Consider the following 10,807-nt stretch of genomic DNA (forward strand, 5'->3'; position numbering starts at 1 on the left):
GCAGAAAGAGGAGGCAGCAACCATCCTGCTCACAAGAAAGCATCTTCCCATGCATCTCAGCTGCCAATCCAGCCTGGGGCAGGGATGAAAGGGTGGCTGGCTCTGTCTTTCTGCTGTTTGGCAACACGTCTCCAGTGGTGAGCATGGCTCAGATCTCTTTTCTCTGCAGAAATTGCTTAGCCATGTAAGCCCTGAGCTCTTTCTTCTGACCCAGCTCAGTTTGGCCAAGAGCTCAGAAGGTGTTAATCGAGAGTTGCAAAACTACAAACTGCTCCCTTTCTTTAAGGAAGAAATGTTTTATGACGAGGGTGATGAAACAGTGGAGCAGTTGCCCAGAGAGGTGGTAGATCCCCATCCCTGGAAATATTCAGGGTCACGTTGGACAGGGCTCTGAGCAGTCTGATCTGGTTGAAGATATTCCTGATCATTGCAGGTTGGACTGGATGACCTTTAAAGGTCTCTTCCAACCCAAACCATTCTATGATTCCCTGCAGCTTTGTTTCTTCCAGGTGAAAAACTCCTTAAATTCAGTTTTTTCCCCTAAAATAAATCTGCTAAAAGACCATGTTGTCCCTCTGGCCAAGGACCTGCTTCCTTGTGGTCATGATAGAGTGAGGCTGATCAAAGATTTCCCCAAGCAAAGCTTTGCAGCTTCTTTCTCTCTCCGGCTGCAAGACTGGAGAAATAAGTAAAATCCCTAAACTCCCCTCACTAAAATAGGAGAGTGAAACAAAGAAGGGATGACTGTGCTTTCTTGGTCTGAGCTACAGGTTAAAATCACTGCTGCAAACCACATGAAACACAAACATTGTAAGTCCGGCTTGTTTTGGGAAGGGTTAGCTAGCGGCTCTTTGTTTGGTTTGGATAGGTGGGTGCAAGCTCTAATAAGAAACTTTCCTGGGAACGTGATGGCTTATAGAAAGGTCAAAGCAAAGGAACAAACCAGCACCAGTCCTGGGACGGGATGCTGTGGGGAATGTGGGACAATAGGGTGGGCACGTCAAGATGTGTGCTGTGCTCCTTCCCATTGTCCGGGTGTGTTAGCTGTTGTCTTACCCATCCTGCAGGCAGCAGTGGGCATTACGAAGGCTCTTGAGTCCTTCCAGGCTCATCTCCCAAGCTGAATGGTCATTAAAACGGTTTAAAGCAGTGTTGAGGGAGAGGAGGGATGAAGAGAAGGATGGGAAGAACCATGAGAAGTTATCTTCTTTGCCTCCATTGCCCCAAGTGAAGGTCACTGCTGCTCCTTGGGACATCCAACTATGGAGTTTTCTCCACCTCAATCGAGTCTTCACTTGTTCCTCCCTGTAAAAGGCTTTTCTTGGTGTCTGACTCATTGTCTTGAGTGGTAGAACTGAATGGAGTCCTCAGGAGGAGGAGAAGGAGGGGCCTCTTGGTACAGCCAAGCAGTTTGACTCTGAACCCGCACTGCACGGCAGCAGCACAGCTCTTGAGCTCCTGTCAACTTATAACAAACATTTTGTGCCACTGCTTGGAGAACACCCGTAGATCAGCCCTGAGGCAATATCACCCATGTAGGTTGGGAAAGGGTGGCGTGATCCCCCAGAGCCCCTGGTGATGGAGCTGTCTGTCAGGTTTTCCTGTCCTTGCTGGGGACCCTGAGAAGCACCATGCTCCTGCTTCCCGCCTGCCAACTTCAGCAGGAACAAGCAAACCATTGTTTGACTCGGTAATGAAGTGGAAATGTGCTCCAGATGTGAGAACGCTGTTGGTGCAGCTCTGCCAAAAGTGGACAAAAGATGACAGCAGCATCCCTGGAGAGAAGAGAGGCGGATTGGCTGTGGTGGGTCAGGTATGGCTAATTCCTATGATTCATTAGAGCAATGTGAGATATGGGGGACCAGTGTTTTCATGGTCTTAGAATCATAGAATAGTTTGGGTTGGAAGGGACCTTAAAGCCCATCCAGTTCCAACCTCCTGCTATGGGCAGAGACACCTCCCACTGGATCAGGCTGCCAAGGTCCCATCCAACCTGGTCTTGAACACCTCCAGGAATGGGACAACCACAACTTCTCTGGGCAACCTGGGCCAGGGCCTCACCACTCTCATAGTGAAGAAATTCTTCCTTATGTCTAGTCTAAATTTGCCCCTCCAGTTTGTAGCCATTCCCCTTCATCTTATCACAGCAAGCCTTTGTGAACAGTCCCTCCCCAGCTTTCTTGTAGCCCCTTCCAGGTACTGGAAGGTCACTTTATGATGTTCTCGAAGCCTTCTCTTCTCCAGGCTGAACAAGCCCAACTCTCTCAGCTTTTCCTCATATGGGAGGTGCTCCAGCCCTCTGATCATCTTTGTAGCCTCCTCTGGGCCCGTTCCAGCAGTTCCATCTCCTTCTTATGTTGAGGATTCCCGAACTGAACACAATTACCTAGTTTGGGATGTAAGGAACATTTAAAGTTCAGCCCATAGACATGACTGTCTACATAATCGCATCTAAGCATCACCTTGCAATGATTTTATCATGAAGCTTAGCCAAGATGGATGTATCCAAGCCAGGAAAGTCTCTGCCTTGATTCCTTTAGCAGGAAAACCCCAGTGGGGCTGCTTTGCTGAGTCTAGGAAGGAAAGGTGTTGGGATTCACTGCTAGAAGCACCAAGGTGGGCAGCATGAGCCTGGTGAGATCCTGCCTTCAGTGTCTTGTTGGGGTGGACACGAAGTCCCAAAGAAGCAGTGAGGGGCAGAGCTCATCGAAGGGACACCAGAAAAGTTGAAGGCCCGGGATGCTGATATCTAGGAAGAGATTATGGCATTAGGGAGCAGAGTGAACATCTTTTCTTATTCCTAGAGCCATGGGTTTTCTTTCTGCCTGCTTCAACCAGACCCAAACTGCAAGCATCCTTCCTTACAGACCTAGATGACAGCCCGCCACCTGAGGCTGTGGGACATGTTAACAGAGGAAGGACACAACAGCATCATCCAGGAGACATTAAACTTTGTCCTGAACTCACAGGTCCCTCTGGGACGCACGGAGCAGTTCACTTCTCAGGGAGCTTCTGATTCAGCTGGCTCGCAGACAGCGCTGAGTTCACCCATCTGCAGCTTTCCTGGCAGCCAATGAGGGCAGGAAAATAACGATCATTTTCAATCAAAGTTTAATGTGTGCAAAAAGCAGCACAGAGGATTCCTTTGGCAAAGGCTGCTGCAGGGAAGACAGCCACTGGAGTGGGCCAGGAAGGCATTTCCCCCTGCCCTGGGTCAACTTCTTTGTTGTAAGCAAACATTTCTGATTGTCTGCAGCAGGTCTGCTGTGGCCAAGTGTCTCTTCCTGGCCACAGAGGGACTCTCATCCCTTTTCTGCTTTCAGTGGTTCTGCCCGTCTGACGTTTCAAGCACAATTTGTGCATTCTTGCAATCAACCCTCAAAGGTTGACGCATGAAGGTGCTCATTTGGGAGCTCATTCTTCTGCCTGAGTCTTCTCCCAGTAGCTTTCCCATTGTTGTCCAGGCTAGTGATCTGCACTTGTATCGTGTTTAGAGGATGGGGAGGAGCAAATCAAAGTTTTCTTTGTGATCTGACATTTGACTTGGGTTTGTTTGAAGACAAAGCTCAGAAAACGTGAAGAGTGCTCTTAGCTTTGCCTGAGCAATCATAGAGTGGTTTGGGTTGGAGGGGACCTTAAAGACCACCCAATTCCAACCCCCTGCCATGGGCAGAGACACCTCCCACTGGATCTGGTTGCTCAAAGCCCCATCCAACCTGGCCTTGAGCACCTCCAGTGACAGCACATCCATGACTGCTCTGGGCAACCTGTGCCAGAGCCTCCCCACCCTCAGAGGAAAATATTTCTTCCTAAGATCTCATCTCAATCTCCCCTCTTTCAGCTCAAAACCATTCCCCCTCATCCTATCCCAGCACTTCCCTGTCAAGAGTCCCTCTCCAGCTTTCCTGGAGCCCCTCTCAGTACTGGAAGCTGCTCTAAGGTCTCCCCAGAGCCTTCTCTTCTCCAGGCTGAACAATCCCAACTCTCCCAGCCTGTCCTGAAGGAAAACATTCCTTAAGGTGTTGCAGGAAACCTTGAGGCCGTCAGTCAGCCCTTGAAGAGTTAACTGATACTTGTCTTAAGCTCACAGAACGTTGCTCTGAACCTGTCAGCTAGGGCATCACACCACAGATTAATATTTGTAACTTAATTGATTTGTCTTTGGGTTTTTTTTCCTCTTTTTTTTTTTTTCCTTTTGTCTCTGTAAGTCAGAATCTTCCAATTAATTTTGAATCCAATGCAGCGAGATTTCCTTGTACGTTTCAGTGAAAGAAAAGAGAGCTGATGAACCATGTTCAGAAAGAAAAGCTGCTGGGGTTTAGGGAAACGATGGTTGCTAATTCAAAGTACAGCCCTGATGCTGAGTTGTTTGCAGCTTTGCTTCATCACCAGCTTTTTGCGAGGTTTTCATGGCTTATCTGGTAGCACTGGGATTGCTGAAGGATACCCTTAGGTCACACGGCTTTGTCATCCTCTGACTTCATCTCTCCCCCTCTGCCTCTGCACATCTGTGCTGCACGTGAAGCCTCATCCTTCTTTCCATGGATATGTTCAGACGGCTGTGCCACACAGAGAGGACTTTGATCACTTCTACTGCACTGGAAATAATATGCCTTTAGCGTGAATGCTGTTGTAGAGCTGCTCCTGTGTGAGGAAAGCAGGAATGAAAGCAAAATAATGGGGAAAAGATGTTGAGCGAATTACCTCTCTGGCTTGGAAGGAAAAGCTCATCTAAAGAAGACTCTGGGCATCAAACCCGTTCTTTCTTGCTTTATAATTGAGTCTAGAGATGATGTAAAGGAGGAGGATAGAATCATAAAAGTGTTTGGTTGGAAAAGACCTCTAAGATCATCAAGTCCAACTACATCTGTCCACTACTAAACCACATCCCTGAGCACCTCATCTACATGGCTTTTAAACCCCTCCAGGGATGGGGACTCCACCACCTCCCTGGGCAGCCTCTGCCAGGGCTGAGAACCCTTTCAGTGAAGAATTTTTTCCTAATGTCTAATCTGAACCTGCCCCGGTGCAACTTGAGGCCATTCCCTCTCATCCTGTCACCTGTCACTTGGGAGAAGAGGCCAACTCCCACCTCCCAACAGCCTCCTTTCAGGCAGTCGTAGCCTTGATTCAGTGTGATAAATGCAGGTCGAAGCACTGGAGAGACCCTAGCGTGGGTCTGGAGTCACGTGGCACCGCGGATCCCTGCACGGAGCCCTTCGCCCAGATCAGCAGAGTGTTCAAGGCCAGAAGCAGAGGTTACTCCACCATCGGAGGTGAAGATAAAAAGAAGGTAGGGGAAAGGAAACAAAGTGCACAGTTGTTTTCTGGATTCTGTGTTACGTCTTTGGTGGCAGCTATTTTAGGGATCTGAGTGATGTTTTGATCCCGTTTTGAGACACCTGAATTTTCAATTCAGATTGTCTTTTGGGAAAGGCTTAGACAGAAAAAGAAAGGCAACAGATGAAACACATTTCTAGCGAAGAGATTCTGAAATAAAACCTGAACTTATATATCGCACAAGAGTGCGACGATAACATGACTTGAAAACAGACCCTAAGCCTGGCTGTTCCATCTTGTGACATCCCTTTGATCACAGGGGACCAGGATCTCCAAGGAAAGGAGTATTTCTGGAGAAAACTAACAGTGGTAAAAAGAATGCTTTCTGCAGTGTTTTTAATGCATAGATGAATAAAACGTCTGTATGCAGAAGCTGGATATTACCTCATGTCCTCTATCATAACTTGGAAATGAGAAAGCAAAGGTAAGCTTGATTGTCCTTGGAATTTGAAGTTAGGAGGAGTCCTTCAGGGTGAAACAGCCTAACAAGGAGGTTTGTTAACCACTGGCTCCCTCTTTGCTGCATGAGATCTGCCAACCTCTTGACATTCATAGCTGCTTGGTTCTCACTGGCTGTCATACCTGGCTGTGTGGAGCTGAGCACCGTTAGCAGCTCATTGCCGTGCCAAGTAAAGAGAAGATAACCTACTCTCATCCAGTCAGCACTGCCAGTTGCCACAGAATGGTGTAGGTTGGAAGAGATCTTAAAGCCCATCCAGTTCCAGCCCCCTGCCATGGGCAGGGTCACCCACTGGATCAGGCTGCTCCAAGCCCCATCCAACCTGGCCTTGAACACCTCCAAGGATAAGACGTCCATGACTTCCCTGGACAACCTGTGCCAGGGCCTCACCACCCTCACAGGAAAACATTTCTTCCTTACGTCAAATGCAAGTCTCCCCTCTTTCAGGTTAAAACTCTTCCCCTTCATCCTATCCCTGCATTCCTTGATCAAGAGCCCCTCCTCGGCTTTCCTGTAGTCCCTTTTAAGTACTGGAAGCTCCTCTAAGGTCTCTCTGGGGCCTTTTCTTCTCCAGGCTGAACAACTCCAACTCTCTCATCCTGTCCTCATAGCAGAGGTTCTCCAGCCCTCAGATCATCTATGTGGCTTCCTCTGGACTTGCTCCAACAGATCCATGTCCTTCCTGTGCTGAGAACTCCAGAACTGAATGCAACATTCCAGGTAAGGTCTCACAAGAGGAGAGCAGAACAGCAGAACCTATCATTACATGCAAGGACTAAATCCATTCTTACAGTTCCTTGCAGTAGGAACCGCCTCAAGAGCAGAGGACCTTGGTGCGGTCGACCTGCAGAAGCAATGTAGTATTTCTCAGCAGGACTGGGTTTAACTACCAGGGTCCACTTTGGGATCTCTTTCGAGCAATCTGCAGTTCAGCTCAGGAACTCCATGCTACGTTTGCCTGGGAGCAAATCCAGAAGCGTCACTAGGTCCAGACATCCCAATTTGTAGAGATGTTCCATCAAGGTACAGTAAGTGGAATAACAGAGCTAAACTTTGTGTCTGCTGGGGGGGTGAATGCAGATTGCTGCAAAGTAGAAGGGTAAGGCAAGGTGACCATCACCACACAGCTGCTGTCTCTCTCCTAGCGCTGGTTCTGGCTCCTTCCTGGCCTTAGTCTGATTCAAGACTGGCAGAGGCTGCCCGGGGCGGTGGTTGAGTCCCCATCCCTGGAGGTGTTTAAAAGATGTGTAAACGAGGTGCTCAGGAATATGGTTCAGGTTGGATGTCATGATCTTGAAGGCCTTTTCCATCCAAATGATTCTATGATTCTGTGAAGACAGCTGTTTTATCACACCCCCAAGACCAAAAGCTAGTTAGTGACGTGGCCATGACAACACAGGAATCCTTCTGCAAATGCAAGTCCTGGGAAGTATTGAGAGGAATTTCCCAGGAGCGTGACAGCATTCCTGGAAATGCTGTATCAGGATGTGGGGGAGAGCTGGGACAGTTCGCCTTGTCCTGGAGGGAACTGCCCAGGAGACAGTGGTGGCCTCCACAGCCTCTGTGTGAGGGCTGCCGACCTCTGGAGCGTCCCACCTCAGGGTATCTGCTTATTTCTTGGCTGCGAGGTCTGTTGAGGGGGAACATCTTCCTGCACTCATGGTTTGGTACAATGGAGTTCTGTTTCATCCGAGAAGCTGCTGTCAGTGCATCACCAAAAGGGAACTATATCGCTTTTTCTGGTAACAAAAAAATCACAGGAGCAAAACCCAAGTAACCTTGGTTACCATGCTTTTATTTGTGGTAAACAGCACGGTTGATAGCAAAAGTCTTTTTCTTCCGTACTGAGTACGCAGTGTACCCAGTGACGGAAAGCAGCAGAGCCGGGGCAAGGAAGGCTTGGGTAAAGCAAACAAAGTGCTGTAAATGTGATGTCACAATTTTCTCATCACTCCAGTGATCTTGGCGAGTCTTTCCTAAAGAGGTCGGCTCTTTGAGACAAGGAGAAGTTGTTCCTTCTCTCTTTTGTTCTTGCCCAACTTACGTCCTGTGGCGATTTGGGTTTTTTTTTGCAGCTCCTAGAGCTGAAACAGCTTTGACTGCAGTCATGAAAATGCTTACGGGGTGTCCATGGTTGGGTAGCTTTGTAAAATGGGTTTGTGGCTTAAACCCTTAATAATGTGAGATTTGGGAGATACGTTTGCCTGGTGCTTAGCCTACTCAGGAGCTAATCTCTTGCTGCTGTTATAGAAATGCCCTTTGCGGCTTTCCCACCAGCCTTTGGCTTTGAAAGTTCTCTTTCCTGCCATGTGCAGAAATGCCTGCTCATCATTTCCTCTCTTCTTCTGTGGAAAGGGAGACTTACAGAGTAACTTCTGCTGTATCCTCGTACTCCTCACCTTGGAGGTGTGCAGCCTGGTCCAGTGGGAGGTGTCCCTGCCCGTGGCAGGGGGATAGAACTGGATGGGCTTTAAGGTCCCTTCCAACTCAAACTATTGTATGATTCTATGATTCCTCTTCAGGGATTTTCCAGATTCAGCTTTTCTGCGTTATCAGTGTTACGTTGTCAGACTGGAGAGAAGGAATGGTACCTCCAGCTGAAGTCTGTTTATCTCGTGTTTATCTCAAATAGTTTGGGTTGGAAGGGACCTTAAAGACCACCCAGTTCCAACCCCCTGCCATGGTCAGGGACACCTCCCACTGGATCAGGCTGCCCAAGGCCACATGCAACCTGGCCTTAAACACCTCCAGGGATGGGGCATGGGGTCCCTCATGTACACCAGTCTGTTGAGATGCAAGCCACAGCCAAGTTTGCTCTGCAAAACCTTTTTAACCCTTGCTCCTTTTCACTCCTCTTCCCAGCCAGATCCCCAGGGATTTGTTGGACGAGGTTGTTCTCACGTATGTGTCTCTTGTGACTGTATGAAAGAGTTTAGTTCTGCTTTGAGACATACACTCCTTACATGTATTCTTCTTGCCTGCATCCTTTTTTTCCTTGCATCTTTGCCCCACAATCCCAGTTGCCTGGCCAAAGAGGAAAAGTTTGAAACCTACTTTACTTTTCACTTGAAGTAGACTATTTTTTTTTCATCTTTCTATGTTTTGAAGACCTTTAGGCAATGTAAGGGCTGTTTCTCCTGGCATATTCTTTGACCTGATTGACCAAAGTAGCAGTTTTTGTGCTGTTCTCATCCTCATTGCTCTCTACAACTACCTGAAAGGAGGTTGTGGAGAGGAGGGAGCTGGGCTCTTCTCCCAAGTGACAGGGGACAGGACAAGAGGGAATGGCCTGAAGCTCCGTCAGGGGAGGTTCAGGTTGGATATCAGAAAAAAATTCTTCACAGAAAGAGTCATCGGGCACTGGAACAGCTGCCCAGGGAGGGGGTCGAGTCGCCTTCCCTGGAGGTGTTTAAGGAACGGGTGGATGAAGTGCTGAGGGACATGGTTTAGGGAGTGTTAGGAATGGTTGGACTCGATGATCCGATGGGTCCTTTCCAACCTTGTGATTCTGTGATTCTGTGTGAACTTCAAAGCCCATCCAGTCCAACCCCTGTGCTGTGGACAGGGACACCTCCCACTGGATCAGGTTGCTCAAAGCCCCATCCAACCTACCTTGAACACCTCCATGGGTGGGACATCCATGACTTCTCTGGACAACTCAAGTCATGAGTTGAGTCTGTTTTGCCTGTGACAGTAACAGCTCAGTGATCTCTCCCTGTCCTCATCTCACCCCATGAGCTGTTTGTTATATTTTCTCTCTACTGTCCAGCTAAGAAGGAGAGTGACAGAACGGCTTTGATGGGCACCAGGCATCCATCCAGGTTCAACCCACCGGACTCCCATTTGGTTTTTGATCATCCATAGCTCGATGCATGCCTGGAGGCCTCCTAATGACTTTTTGAACTAAGTTTACTCAGAACTAGGTGTGGTTTATAGCTGCGGGTATCTGTTGTAATCTGTCTTTACCTAATTTAATCCTACTGGGCACAGGGGGTGGGAGGAAAAGAGACACACAGGTTTGTTCTTTTGCTTATTATTGTTTTTTCGTGAGTGACACTTGCTCCGGGGCTGTTATTTTTGGAGAGTTGGTGCTTGTGTTTATTGCAGAGGCTCCTAGAGCTCTGGGCACAGGCTTTGAGATATGTAAATCTAAATAAGAATGACATTTAAAATAGGTTGCATGCTATACTCGAGTGTGCAGAAAGAGGAAATATGAGTAGATTGACTTCAGATCCTTGAAGTCTAAAATCCCCCATGGGAGTATCATTAAAGTTCTCAGCACCTCCAGGTAATTTTATTCTGACATAAGTTGTTTGGACCCCAGTTCAAGGTAACTCTAATCTGGACCTCGTTATGATGGATGAAGAGGAATTAATCACTGAGTTTGAAGTTGGATTTTCTCTGAATGAATGTGATCGTGACCCGCCTGCTTAAATTTGGGCAGAGATGGGACAATTTTGTCTAACGCTGTGTGTCTACACACAGATATGCAGAGCAACTCAAGAGGGTCAGAGGGGCACATCTGAGACCAGTTAACAGCAGAACTGACTGGAAAGGAGGAGGACGTGGAGAGGAATATGGCACTGGGGACTGAGAGTCGTTTCTCTTGTCAGCCAGTTTTGTTCACCAAGCCAAATTGCTTCCACAAAACACACTCAAACCCCGTTTTTGGAGCCTGCTGGGTCTGCCGATACCATTTCACCATCAGTGCTGCCTGTGGGCAATGCACAGGTTGAGAAGAACAAGGAGGTCTGAAGAGGTGCATGGCAGCATCCTTATTGCTCAATGTGGTCAGAAGAGCGTTGGTCATGGAAGGTGCGTGCAAAGGGACTCAACTGGTGGGGGAGGTTTGGAGGACAGCATCAACCACCAGCAGCTTTCCAGGCTCTGACTTTTGGGGCTGAGGCTGGATTGTTTGCTCAGTCTCACGGGGTGCAGAATATTTTGTCTACGGTTATTCTGAAAGACACACAAGGGAGCTGAGCCACGTTATGCTTCTCTTTCCCA

This window comes from Cuculus canorus, chromosome 4 (assembly GCF_017976375.1).
Source record: "Cuculus canorus isolate bCucCan1 chromosome 4, bCucCan1.pri, whole genome shotgun sequence".
Classification (NCBI taxonomy): domain Eukaryota; kingdom Metazoa; phylum Chordata; class Aves; order Cuculiformes; family Cuculidae; genus Cuculus; species Cuculus canorus.